Source organism: Somniosus microcephalus, chromosome 11 (assembly GCF_052327205.1).
Source record: "Somniosus microcephalus isolate GS21.2 chromosome 11, FLI_Smic_1.0, whole genome shotgun sequence".
NCBI lineage: Eukaryota > Metazoa > Chordata > Chondrichthyes > Squaliformes > Somniosidae > Somniosus > Somniosus microcephalus.
Window position 1 is genome coordinate 229458128 of NC_140997.1, and position 14888 is coordinate 229473015.

At 51.4% G+C, this 14888-nt stretch overlaps 1 protein-coding gene across 1 annotated transcript in view; it reads right to left on the reverse strand.

The window, feature by feature from the left end:
* Positions 1-14888, reverse strand: part of LOC147111318 (plexin-A1-like) — a 616616-nt gene that overhangs the window by 488643 nt on the left and 113085 nt on the right. The gene's annotated exons all lie outside the window — the stretch shown is intronic.

Sequence of the window (14888 nt, forward strand, 5' to 3'; positions counted from 1 at the left end):
CGCCCCTCATCAATCACCTGCCTCTTGCCTCATTAACAATACTGAGGAACTGCTCTCGGGATGTGGGTGACACTGGCAAGCCCGGGTTTATCGCTCGCCCATCACGATGTTGCCCCAGGGAGGTTGCGATGGGCCTATTGTACTTTTTACAACCGAATAGCTTTCTAGGCCAATCCCTCTTCGAAAGAGCCGGCACAGACTCGACGGGCCAAATGGCCTCCTTCTGTGCTGCACTATTCTATGCATTCCAAGGGCATTAAGAGTCAACCATGAAGAGAGGAAAGAAAGAAGTTGCATTTATTACATAGAATTTACAGCACAGAAACAGGCCATTCGGCCCAAAGAGTCCATGCCAGTGTTTATGCTCCACATAAGCCTCCTCCCACACCTGTTCATTTTTTTAAATATTCACTTATGGGATCTGGGCGTCTCTGGCAAGGCAGTCATTTATTGCCCATCCCTAATTGGCCTTGAGAAGGTGGTGGTTGACTCAAGAAAACTACTAGGCACTTGGTCTAAGCGTTAAACAAAGCTTTAATCAACTGTTTTACAACATGGAGGTCTAGTTGTGTCCTTCACTAGTTCCTGTTAAGAATGTCCTGCGCAAGCTGGGCCCGTGCCCGAGTATTTATACTCTCCCTGGACAGCGCCACTCGTAGGCCGCTCAGTATTACTTCATAAGTCTTTCTTCCATGAATGACTGATTCATATCAGTGGTGAACCGCCTTCTTGAACCGCTGCACTCCGTGTGGTGAAGGTGCTCCCACAGTGCTGTTAGGGAGGGAGTTCCAGGATTTTGACCCAGCGACGATGAAGGATCGCCGATATACTTCTAAGTCAGGATGGTGTGTGACTTGGAGGAGAACTTGGAGGTGGTGGTGTTCCCATGTGCCTGCTGCCCTTGTCCTTCTAGGTGGTAGAGGTCGCGGGTTTGGGAGGTGCTGCCAAAGAAGCCTTGGCGAGTTGCTGCAGTGCACCTTGTAGATGGTACACACTGCAGACATGGTGCGCCGGTGGTGGAGGGAGTGAATGTTTAAGGTGGTGGATGGGGTGCCAATCAAGTGGGCTGCTTTGTCCTGGATGGGGGTCGAGCTTCTTGAATGTTGTTGGAGCTGCACTCATCCAGGCAAGTGGAGAGTATTCCATCATTGGGGAGCGGGCGAGGAAGTGGCTTTGAGCCCAAGATCAGCCATGATCTTACTGAATGGCGGAGCAGGCTCGAGGGGCCAAGTGGCCTATTCCTGCTCCTATTTCTTATGTTCTTATCACGCTCCTTACTTGTGCCTTATAGATGGTGGAAAGGCTTTGGGGAGTCAGGAGGTGAGACACTCGCCGCAGAATACCCAGCCTCTGACCTGCTCTTGTTGCCACAGTGTTTATATGGTTGGTCCAGTTAAGTTATCTCACCTTACCAGCCTTACCTTCTATTCCTTTCTCCCTCATGTGTTTATCTAGCTTCCCCTTAAATGTATCTATGCTATTCACCTCAACCACTCACTGTGGTAGCGAGTTCCACATTCTCACCACTCTCTGGGTAAAGAGGTTTCTCGTGAATTCCCCATTGGATTTATTATTGACTATCTTATATTTATGGCCATAAGTTTGGGTTTCGCCTGCAAGTGGAAACATCTCCTCTGTGTCTACCCTATCGAACCCTTTCATAATTTTAAAGACCTCTATCAGGTCACCCCTCTTTTCTAGAGGAAAAAACTCAGCCTGTTCAATCTTTCCTAATAGGTACAACCTCTCAGTTCTGGCATCATGCTAGCAAATCTTTTCTGCACCTTCTCTGGTGCCCCTATATCCTTTTTACAATCTGGAGACCAGAACTTGTCACAGTACTCCGAGTGTGCTCTAATCAAGGTTCTATACAAGTCTGACGTAACTTCCCCGCTTTTCAATTCTATCCCTCTATCCAGCGCCTTTCACCACCTCAGGACGCCTCAAAGTGCTTTGCAGCCAACGAAGTACTTTTTGAAGTGTGGTCACTGCTGTAATGTAGGAAACGCAGCAGCCAATCTGCGCACAGCAAGCTCCCGCAAACAGCAGTGTGAAAATGGCCAGATAATCGGGTTATTTTAGTGACGTTGATTGAGGGATAAATATTGGCCCAGGACACCGGGGAGAACTCCCCCACCCCGCCCCTCCTGTTCTTCGAAATACTGGCCATGGGATCTTTTATGTCCGCCTGAGAGGGCAGACGGGGGCCTCAGTTTAACATCTCAGCCGAACAGTTCATTGCAAAAAACACTGCGGGGAAGAGACACAGAGTTAAAGCCACATGTCTTGCAGTCACGTTAGCCAAATCAGCCTTTTCAGGTAATTGGTTTCCGAAGCGATATCAACTATCCAGTGAGCCAGCAGTTTTACAGCAGACTTGGACACGTTCCAAGAGGATTAAAAAAAACTCGTAGCAGTTTTGTCACATCACTCACTGGATTAAAAGCACCAACACACAACCCAGAGGACAAGGGGGGGGGGGGGTGCCAGCGGTGATGCTCAAGGTCAAAGCAGCATCATCGGATGTGGGCATATAATAAATGTAATGAAATCTGATTTGTACACACGGTCCCAGGGGCTTCCCCCTTACAACGCTGTAGACAATGCACTCCGAGCAGGATCCACAGGGATAATTAAACAGAGAGTTTCAATGACTGGAACACTGCCTAACACTGCACATTTCAAACCGACAGCTGCCCTTTAAAACCCTCTGGGTCTCCCCCCCCCCCCCCCCCCCCGCTCCCCAATTTCCCCTCCCCTCCAGAAGGCGCTGACTCATGCCACAATATGGTCCCACCGGCCCCTCCTGTACTTCTCCCTAGAAACCATTCTTTATCTGCGAATGTACACAGCGAGTGTCCGTTGGCTATTTAACTGCGGAGGGCAGCTCATAGATAGAAATATAGAAGATAGGAGCAGGAGTAGGCCAGTCGGCCCCTTGAGCCTGCTCCGCCATTCAATGCGATCATGGCTGATCATCCAAATTCAGTACCCTGTCCCTGCTTTCTCCCCATACCCCTTGATCCCTTTAGCCTTGAGAAATATATCCAACTCCTTCTTGAATATATTTAATGAATTGGCCTCTACTGCCTTCTGTGGTAGAGAATTCCACAGGTTCACCACTCTCTGGGTGAAGAAATTCCTCCTCATTTCTGTCCTAAATGGCTTACCCCTTATCCTTAGGCTGTGACCCCTGGTTCTGGACTCCCCGACCATCGGGAACATCCTTCCTGCATCTAGTCTGTCTAGTCCTGTCAGAATTTTATAAGTTTTAATGAGATCCCTCTCATTCTTCTAAACTCCAGCGAGTACAAGCCCAATCGACCCAATCTCTCCTCATACGTCATTCCTGTCCTCCAGCGTCCACAGATACAGGTTTTCCTCTGGGCGTGGTCGCTGGATGTTGATCGTGAGCAGAAATTCAGCCTGATTTTTATTCACCGCCCGCCCGCCCCCCCCCCCACCCCAACCTCTTAAACTAGCCACTGAGGTCAAACAACCATGAGATCAACCAACCTGAATGACCTATAGCTGGTCTGTATTCCACCTCTCTTTGCCAAGCAGTGCACCTACCTACCAGTGTCAGCCATGGCTCAGTGGGCAGCACTCTCACCTCGGAGTCAAAGGTCGTGCCTTCAAGTCCCACTCCAGAGACTGCAGTGCTGAGGGAACGCTGCAACTGTCGGAGGTGCCGTCTTTCAGATGAGATGTTAAACCGAGACCCTGTCTGCCCCCTCAGGTGGACGCGAAAGATCCTGGCCAATATTTATCCCTCAATCAACATCACTAAAACAGATGATCTGGTCATTATCACGTTACTGTTTGTGGGAGCTTGCTGTGTGCAAATTGGCTGCTGCGTTTCCCACATTACAACAGTGACAGTACTTCATTGGCTGTAAAGCACTTTGGGACGTCTGCTGGCCGTGAAAGGCGCTATAGAAATGCAAGTCTTTCTTTTTGGAGTCACATATAGGCCAAGACCAGCTGTGGACAGCAGGCATAATTTCCAAAAGGACATTAGTGAACCAGATGCATTTTCTTTTTTTTTCTTAAATGACACTCCGACAGCTTCAGGCGTCATTTCTTACTGATAGCAGCTTTTTATTTCCGGATTCTCAAACTGCCACGGCGGGATTTGAACTCGCGTTCGCTGGGTTATTAGCTCAGGCCTCTGGATTACTGGGTTTCAGTAACATAACCACCACGCTGCCGCGACCTACTTGGCTCCTGTATGAACCAACTGAGCAGCTGAAGGAGAACAAAAAATAAGACAAGACTGCAACAAGCTGCTAACCGTGGGCAGATCACACAGTAAAACCTAAACCCAGCTCAACGCACACCTCTCCCACATCACTCAACTATTTTAAAACCTGCTATTTGCAGCCCCACACAAGGTGGGGGGGAAGCCAAATGAAATTTAATGCCGTCACTCCAGCTCTCCTGGGATGAGAGGGCTGTCCTATGAGGAGAGATTGTGTAGAATGGGCCGATACTCTCTGGAGTTTAGAAGAATGAGAGGTGATCTCATTGAAACATACAAGATTCTGAGAGGGATTGACAGGGTAGATGCTGAGAGATTGTTTCCCCTGGCTGGAGTGTCTAGAACTAGGGGGCATAGTCTCAGGATAAGGGGGTCGGCCATTGAGGACTGAGATGAGGAGGAATCTCTTCACTCAGAGGGTTGTGAATCTTTGGAATTCTCTGCCCCAGAGGGCTGTGGATGCTCAGTCGATGAGTATATTCAAGGCTGAGGTCGATAGATTTTTGGACTCCAGGGGAAGCGAGGGATATGGGGTTCGGGCGGGGAAAGTGAAGTTGAGGTCGAAGATCAGCCATGATCTTATTGAATGGGGGGAGCAGACTCGAGGGGCCGTATGGCCGACTCCTGCTCCTAATTCTTATGTTCTTATGTTCTCTCATTGATTTTCACCTCCCACTTCCCAGTAGTTACATCTTACCTGCAGTGTTTTTTTTTTAATTCATTCATGGGATGTGGGCGTCGCTGGCGAGGCCAGCATTTATTGCCCATCCTTAGTTGCCCTTGAGAAGGTGGTGGTGGTGAGCCGCCTTCTTGAACCGCTGCAGTCCGTGTGGTGAAGGTGCTCCCACAGTGCTGTTAGGGAGGGAGTTCCAGGATTTTGACCCAGCGATGATGAAGGAACGACAGCATATTTCCAAGTCAGGATGGTGTGTGTGACTTGGAGGGGAACTTGGAGGTGGTGGTGTTCCCATGCGCCTGCTGCCCTTGTCCTTCTAGGTGGAAGAGGTCGCGGGTTTGGGAGGTGCTGTCAAAGAAGCCATGGCGAGTTGCTGCAGTGCATCTTGTAGATGGTACACACTGCAGCCACGGTGCGCCGGTGGTGGAGGGAGTGAATGTTTAAGGTGGTGGATGGGGTGGCAATCAAGTGGGCTGCTTTGCCTTGGATGGTGTCGAGCTTCTTGAGTGTTGTTGGAGCTGCACTCATCCAGGCAAGCGGAGAGTATTCCATCACACTCCTGACTTGTGCCTTGTAGATGGTGGAAAGGCTTTGGGGAGTCAGGAGGTGAGACACTCGCCGCAGAATACCCAGCCTCTGACCTGCTCTTGTTGCCACAGTATTTATGTGGCTGGTCCAGTTAAGTTTCCGGTCAATGGTGACCCCCAGGATGTTGATGGTGGGGGACTCAACGATGGTAATGCCATTGAATGTGACGGGGAGGTAGTTCGACTTTCTCTTGTTGGAGATGGTCATTGCCTGGCACTTGGGTGGCGCGAATGGATCAGCGTCTATTCACATAGGAGAAGGTACTTCTGTCAGAGCCGGGCTCGCTAGGCCGAGGACAGCCTGTGCCAGTAGGCCTGTCTCTGTCTCACTCAATGGCCTCTCTATAGGGCTGTAGTCAGCGTCACTCCTGTGCTGTATAAAGTACCTGACTATATATATTTTTTTAACTTATTTTAGGGATGTGGGCGTCGCTGGCAAGGTTGATATTTATTGCCAGTTTGCCCCCTTGTGAAGGTGGTGGTGGGCCGCCTTCTTCAACAGCTGCAGTCCGTGTGGTGAAGCCACCGAGTGGCTCGCGAGGTAGTGGGGACTGGTGTCACGTGTATAGGCCCAGACCGGGTAAGGACGGCAGGTTTCCTTCCCTAAATGACATTACTTGGGTTTTTAACGACAATCCGACAGCTTCATGGTCACTTTTACCGAGACCAGCTTTTGATTTCCAGATTCTCAAAACTGCCGCAGTGGGAAATGGACTCGCATTCTCTGGCTTACGAGGCCAGCAACACAACCACGATCACGACCGCACCACAGTGTTAGCTCTGTCCACAAATTCTTCAGGCACTGGTAAACCCTTTGGGGGGAGAAATTGGGTGAGTAGCGCCACCTGTTAGCGCCTAAAGAAGCAGTCAGTGGCTGTAGCGCCACTGGCTGTGTCTCCCGCGATATTCAGTAGGGGCGCTAATGGTGGCGTTAGGCATTTGCGCTGCGCTGCCACCGATGACGTCATCGGTGTGTGCGCAGCGCCCCATTCGCGATATTTGGTAGCAAACGCCACAGTTGCGCCGTTCGCTACCCGCGCCCGGTTCACGGGGCCTTACTGTGCCGGCAGCGGCGCAAGTTAAGGCGGAGGTGCGGGGCGGCCGCTTTTTCGGTGGCCGCCTGCCAGCACCTCCGTCCCCGGCCTCCTAACCCCCGCCCCCCCCGCAGCATTGCCGGCTGTTTCCCGAGAGCCCGACACTTCTCCTTGGTGCCGGGCTCATTTGCCGGCACTCGCGAGCGGGGATCGCGCTGTTGCAGGCACCTCCCCCTTAACAGTGGGAGGAAGGCCTGCAGTACCGCAGTGTGCCGTGCTGCAGCATGTGGCGCTGCGGCACGTTGCTATAATCAGTTTCAGTGCCCTAAGAGGGACGCGGAGCGCCTTGAGCCTCGCCCAGTGTCCCTCGAGGGGCACTGAAACTGAATTTCTGGCGATCGGTATCACTCCGATTCGCTGCGCTAAATCCTGCGCTCAGGCGACCTTTGCGCCACTTTGGCGCCCCAACCCAATTTCTAGGCCACTAAGTTTTGCCTTCAACACTAGGGTTACCAGGCACAACCAGGGGTCGCCAGCCCCATTGGTCAGCCGCTCGGAATGCGTAGTCCATGGCGACAGAGCCCCATTGGCCGGCCGCTCGGAATGCGAAGCCCGCGGCGACGGAGCCCCATTGGCCGGCCGCTCGGAATGCGTAGCCCGCGCCGACGGAGCCCCATTGGTTGGCCGCTCGGAATGCGTAGCCCGCGGCGACGGAGCCCCATTGGCCGGCTGCTCGGAATGCGTAGCCCGTGGCGACGGAGCCCCATTCGCCGGCTGCTCTGAAACAATGGCCTCACTCACTGCGCACAAGAACTGCGATGGATTATGAGATGTGCAATTATGATACAGGGATGTGGCTTGTGTGGAATGCAGAGAAACATATGTTTCTGTTCAGGAAGATAAGTGTTTTCCATCTAGCCCGAGCAGGCCTACAAAAGGGAAACTGGCTTTAATTATCATTTTTTTAAAAAGTTTAGCTGAGGTAAAACGTCACAGAAAACCCTTATCAATGAGCTGAAGGCTGCCCAGCTGTGAATGGTCCCAAGATGCTCATGGTAGAAAGTGCAGAGTTGGGGCCTGAATATCCAGTCACTCTGCACAGGCTCGAGGCCTGAAATCCAGTCGCTCTGCACAGGCTCGAGGCCTGAACATCCAGTCACTCTGCACAGGCTCGAGGCCTGAACATCCAGTCACTCTGCACAGGCTCGAGGCCTGAACATCCAGTCACTCTGCACAGGCTCGAGGCCTGAACATCCAGTCACTCTGTACAGGCTCGAGGCCTGAAATCCAGTCACTCTGCACAGGCTCGAGGCCTGAAATCCAGTCACTCTGCACAGGCTCGAGGCCTGAAATCCAGTCGCTCTGCACAGGCTCGAGGCCTGAACATCCAGTCACTCTGCACAGGCTCGAGGCCTGAACATCCAGTCACTCTGCACAGGCTCGAGGCCTGAACATCCAGTCACTCTGCACAGGCTCGAGGCCTGAAATCCAGTCACTCTGCACAGGCTCCAGGCCTGAAATCCAGTCACTCTGCACAGGCTCGAGGCCTGAAATCCAGTCACTCTGCACAGGCTCGGAGCCTGAAATCCAGTCACTCTGCACAGGCTCGAGGCCTGAGATCCAGTCACTCTGCACAGGCTCGAGGCCTGAAATCCAGTCACTCTGCACAGGCTCGAGGCCTGAAATCCAGTCACTCTGCACAGGCTCCAGGCCTGAAATCCAGTCACTCTGCACAGGCTCCAGGCCTGAAATCCAGTCACTCTGCACAGGCTCGAGGCCTGAAATCCAGTCACTCTGCACAGGCTCGAGGCCTGAAATCCAGTCACTCTGCACAGGCTCGAGGCCTGAAATCCAGTCACTCTGCACAGGCTCGAGGCCTGAAATCCAGTCGCTCTGCACAGGCTCGAGGCCTGAAATCCAGTCGCTCTGCACAGGCTCGAGGCCTGAAATCCAGTCGCTCTGCACAGGCTCGAGGCATGAAATCCAGTCGCTCTGCACAAGCTCGAGGCCTGAAATCCAGTCGCTCTGCACAGGCTCGAGGCCTGAAATCCAGTCGCTCTGCACAGGCTCGAGGCCTGAAATCCAGTCGCTCTGCACAGGCTCGAGGCCTGAAATCCAGTCGCTCTGCACAGGCTCGAGGCCTGAAATCCAGTCGCTCTGCACAGGCTCGAGGCCTGAAATCCAGTCGCTCTGCACAGACTCGAGGCCTGAAATCCAGTCACTCTGCACAGGCTCGAGGCCTGAAATCCAGTCACTCTGCACAGGCTCGAGGCCTGAAATCCCGTCACTCTGCACAGGCTCGAGGCCTGAAATCCCGTCACTCTGCACAGGCTCGAGGCCTGAATATCCAGTCACTCTGCACAGGCTCGAGGCCTGAACATCCAGTCACTCTGCACAGGCTCGAGGCCTGAAATCCAGTCACTCTGCACAGGCTCGAGGCCTGAAATCCAGTCACTCTGCACAGGCTCGGAGCCTGAAATCCAGTCACTCTGCACAGGTTCCAGGCCTGAAATCCAGTCACTCTGCACAGGCTCGAGGCCTGAAATCCAGTCACTCTGCACAGGCTCGAGGCCTGAAATCCAGTCACTCTGCACAGGCTCGAGGCCTGAACATCCAGTCACTCTGCACAGGCTCGAGGCCTGAAATCCAGTCACTCTGCACAGGCTCGAGGCCTGAAATCCAGTCACTCTGCACAGGCTCGAGGCCTGAACATCCAGTCACTCTGCACAGGCTCGAGGCCTGAAATCCAGTCACTCTGCACAGGCTCCAGGCCTGAAATCCAGTCACTCTGCACAGGCTCGAGGCCTGAAATCCAGTCACTCTGCACAGGCTCGAGGCCTGAAATCCAGTCACTCTGCACAGGCTCGAGGCCTGAAATCCAGTCACTCTGCACAGGCTCGAGGCCTGAAATCCAGTCACTCTGCACAGGCTCGAGGCCTGAAATCCAGTCACTCTGCACAGGCTCGAGGCCTGAACATCCAGTCACTCTGCACAGGCTCGAGGCCTGAAATCCAGTCACTCTGCACAGGCTCGAGGCCTGAAATCCAGTCACTCTGCACAGGCTCGAGGCCTGAACATCCAGTCACTCTGCACAGGCTCGAGGCCTGAAATCCAGTCACTCTGCACAGGCTCCAGGCCTGAAATCCAGTCACTCTGCACAGGCTCGAGGCCTGAAATCCAGTCACTCTGCACAGGCTCGAGGCCTGAAATCCAGTCACTCTGCACAGGCTCGAGGCCTGAAATCCAGTCACTCTGCACAGGCTCAAGGCCTGAAATCTAATTGCTCTACAGTCGCGCACTCTCGACTACCTCGGTTCAATCCCCTCCCCGACTCTCTGAAATCCCTTCTTTTGTTTTTCGGAACACAAGTTTTCCACACCCACAAGCAAAGTTAGGCCCCAAAACCATGACAACCAGACTGATCTGAATACCGGACTCGGCTCTGCGTGTGATGCGGGGAGCAGAGTGTGTGTTTGTGTGATACAAGGCAAATATACACCACAGGGGCTAACTCAAAATAATCTTACCATCTGCACCCCCAGCTGAGAATGCAAATGCATCATGTAGAACTGTTGTTTTATAGCACGCAAGGGGAGGCCAATCAGCCCACCGTGCCTTTGCCAGCTCTCCGAAAGAGCTGAGCACTTCGTCCCATTCCTTTACATTTTCCATAACCCTTCAGATCATTAAAATATTTATCCACTTCCCTTTTAAAAGCTATTGCTTCCACCGCTGTTTCTGGTAGGGCATGCTGCATTCTAACAACCCTTGCTATTGTTTCAGCTGCTGCACTTGAGAAGCTAGACGTCATCCGGTACAAAGGAGTCCCCTTGATCAGTACCTCACCCACGAGCTTAAAACATTCACTCCCTCCACCACCAACGCACCGTGGCTGCAGTGTGTACCATCTTCGGCAGCAACTCCCAAACCCACGACCTCTTCCACCTCGAAGGACAAGGGCAGCGGGCGCATGGGAACACCACCGCCTCCAAGTCACACACACCATCCCGACTTGGATATATATATCGGCCGTTCCTTCATCGTCGCTGGGTCAAAATCCTGGAACTCCCTCCCTAACAGCTCTTGCCAGTGACGTCCACATCTCAGGATCGAATAAAAAAGGCCAGAAATATATTGAGTGCAATTGAAGGCCAACCACCAGGTGGGGAGATCGAAAATTTAAAAGAAAAAATGGATGGGATGGGGAGACTATCACGAGACCTTTCTTACAGTGCCCCTTCGTACAAAACAACATTAAGAAATAGGAGTCGTCGGCCATTTGGCCCTTCGAGTCTGCTCCACCATTCAATAAGCTCATGGCTGATCATCTACCTCATCTCCACTTTCCTGAACTATCTCCATATTCCTTGATTCCCTTAATGTGCAAAAATTTATCGATCTCTGTCTTGAATATACTCAACGACTGAGTCTCCACAGCCCTCTGGGGCAGAGAATTCCAAAGATTCACCGCCCTTTAAGTGAAGAAATTCCTCCTCATCTCAGTCCTAAACAGCCGACCCCTTATTCTGAGACTGTGACCCCTGGTTCTAGACTCCCCAGCCAGGGGAAACATCCTCCCTGTATCTACCCTGTCAAGCCCTGTAAGAATTTTGTAGGTTTCAATGAGATCACCTCTCATTCTTCTAAACTCTAGAGAATTCAGGCCTAGTCTACTCAATCTCTCCTCATAGGACAATCCCCCCATCGCAGGAACCAGTCTGGTGAACCTTCGTTGCACTCCCTCTGTGGCAACTATATCCTTCCTTAGGTAAGGAGACCAAAACTGTACACAATACTCCAGGTGTGGTCTCACCAGGGCCCTATATAACTGCAGTAAGACTTAAATCCTCTCGTAGTAAAGGCCAACATACCATGTGCTTTCCTAATTGCTTGCTGTCCCTGCATGTTAACTTTCTGTGATTCGTGTACAAGGACACCCAGGTCCCTCTGAGCACCAACATTTCCCAATCTCTCACCATTTAAAAAATACTCTGCTTTTCTATTTTTCCTACCAAAGTGGATAAGTTCACATTTCTCCACATTATATTCCATTTGCCATATTCTTGCCCACTCACTTAGCCTGTCTATATCCCCTTGAAGCCTCTTTGCATCCTCCTCACAACTTACATTCCCATCTAGCTTTGTATCATCAGAAAACTTGGATACATTACATTTGGTCCATTCATTCAAATCATTGATGTAGATTGTGAATAGCTGAGGCCCAAGCACTGATCCTTGCGATACCCCACTAGTTACAGCCTGCCAACCCGAAAATGACCCGTGACATAAGAAAACTACTAGGCACTTGGTCTAAGCGTTAAAGAAATCTTTAATCAACTGTTTTACAACATGGAGATCGAGTTGTGTCCTTCACTAGTTCCTGTTAAGAATGTCCTGCACAAGCTGGGCCCGTGCCCGAGTATTTATACTCTCCCTGGACAGTGCCACCCGCAGGCCACTCAGTTGATTCATGTCAACCCGTTTATTCCTACTCTCTGTTTTCTGTCCGTTAACCAATCCTCAATACATGGCAACACGACTTCATAAAGAAGTGTTCAGCAAACCTCTGCAGCAGGGGTTCCCAAACTGTGATAGGTGTACCCCTGGGGGTACGGGAGACATCTCTTGGGGGTGGGGGGGGGTTACACGGTAGAAATGATCTAATGGTGGATTTTATTTTTTGATTATTTAATTTATTTATTTATTGCATTTTAACAATAGGCTACTCAGACAAAGCTTTAAAACTGGGAATTTGTTAGATAAAGTAGATAATTTACTTCAAGACGTACCGATGAGAACAGAGGTGATGACGTACAGAGCCCTCGCCTCCAGTCATCATACAATGCAGCGCGGTTTCAGTTACCCAACAACTGTCCAGCCTAAATCCTGTCTGCTGGTAGGGGTAGGCGGGCAGCTGGTAGAACTGGAAGAGGGTACGCAATAAGTAAAAGTCAGCAACCTCTGGTCCAGGGAGTGCAAATTACTCTGGAGATGGGGGAGAAATTCGGTATCGCCCCATTTGGGGCGCAATTATCGGCCGGGCGCAAAGATTAGCGCCTGGCGCTAATTATCGCCTCCGACTGCAAACTTGGCTTTTATCACCCCTGGAGGCGATTGGAGCGCTAAATCAGGCACTTCACATCTGTCTTAAGGCGCAAAGGCCGAGGAGCGAGGCACTAACTCACAGCGCTGGCAAAGCTCATGTGATGTCAGTCAGCAGTGGAACAGACACACTGGCTCCGGCCAGTTCTTAAAGGGGAGTTCTGATGAATGGTCATCGACCTGAAACGTTAACTCTGTTTCTCTCTTCACAGATGCTGCTTGACCTGCTGAGTTTCTCCAGCATTTTCTGTTTTTATCTTAAAGGGGAGGGTTTATCTTGGTCTCCATCTACATCCTGTTCATTGCAGCCTTGAGTCTCGGCCTGGAGAGACCTGTACATCAAATCTGCTGGAAAGAACAATGGAGAGGCCCAGGGAAAGAGCTCAGAGTGCAGCCCCCACAGTCTCTTCTAAATCGATACAAGGAAGGGCAAATCAAAATGAACCTGCAAAGTGCTGCTCAGTACCCAAAACCCCTTCACACAGCGTTGAATCTCTCCAGAAGTCTCTCTCTCTCTCTCAGAATGCGTGGTGCAAAAATGTCACCGACAAAAAAAGGCAGGAAGCGGTCGCCTTTAAATAGCGCTCCCCCAGTCCCTTCCCGACTGCAAAACGCTCCCTCAACCTGTCGTTGCTAGCGGCAGGCGGTAAGACAGGGGGCGCCACTCAATTTCCAGTCCGGGGTGTTACCGGGGCATTGCGCACTCGACTGACGTCACGATCTGCCGGCGCAGGAGATCGCGGCGGCAGTGTTTAGCGCCGCCGCAAAATGTCTGGTCAATTTCACGAGAGGCGCAGATATTGCCGCGCCCGGGCGCTAGTTGGTTAGCGCCCTCTTAAGGCGCTAACGGGTGGCGCTACCAACTGAATTTTCCCCCCTATTTCTCACACATCTGTGTAAAATTCCGACATGCCATATTTTAAGTGGTTAGCTCCACGAAAGGCAGGAGAGCCAGAATGGATGCACGTTACTCCCCTCAAGGTCAAGTTGCCGTAATTCTGTCACAATGATCCATTCCGACCCAATTTATTGGTTGCGCGTACATCTTTCAAGATGCAAAAAGATTGTCCAGGCATTTTCAGTCCGATGGTTTCTCCTTCAGTTCCAGGACTGAGGACGGAGGGTGGGCGGTGGGTGAGAAGCCCAAGCATTATTGTACAAGGAAGGGCCCCCTCCCCATCTCATTCCCGGATTGGACAATTCCGAGTGCCCAAAGGTTATCCTTAATCCGTTAATTCCACACTCCTCTGTTCCTGCATCACCCATTCGGTACAAAAACCAAATTCCAGCGGGAGCCAGTTCCAAAATCTTCCTTTAGCAGCTCCATAAGGCAACAAGAATCGTCGAGTAACACCCATCACACAAGTTCCATCTTTTTACCTCAAATTACCGCCACATTTTCTGCCGGGGTGAAAGAAGAAAACTACTAGGCACTTGGTCTAAGCATTAAACAAAGCTTTAATCAACTGTTTTACAACATGGAGGTCTAGTTGTGTCCTTCACCAGTTCCTGTTAAGAATGTCCTGCGCAAGCTGGGCCCATGCCCGAGTATTTATACTCTCCCTGGACAGCGCCACCCGCAGGCCGCTCAGTATTATTTCATAGGTCTTTCTTTCATGAATGACTGATTCATGTCACGGGGTAAATTAGGTAAGAGGAGTGCAGAACACTGGAGTGGTACACCAACACCACCTGGCTGCACTCCACGCCAAGCCAAACCCCGCCAGACTCTCGGCATCTGGCAGGCGACAATACAGCAACGCAACAACGCCTCGGGCGGAGAAGCACGTAATCCCAACGGGGCACCACTTCCACAGTGAAGGCACAAACCACACACACACACCCCCCCCAATACCATCGCCAAGTGGAGCCATTGCCAACCAGCCTGTTGGGGGGGGCTCTCTCAACCGAAACTTCCAATCAAGCCACATCATTTTCAAGCCAACGGGTTCACGTCCAACGTACGGTGAGCCACAGCGCTTGGCACTCTGCACAGGTAGGGGTTGCCAACTCTCCAGGGTTGCCCTGGAGTCTCCAGGAATTAAAGATTAATCTCCTGGACATTGCTCGGAGCAAATGCCCGGGAGAAAAATCAAAAAGGTACGCGCTTTTTCCCCCCATTTCTCTGAACATTTTAGTTACAAATATATTGGGTGAAGGGATTAAAAAGTCTGTTATGACTGATAATCAAACATCATCCGATCGGGTAATGAAGAGTCTCTTCGCTT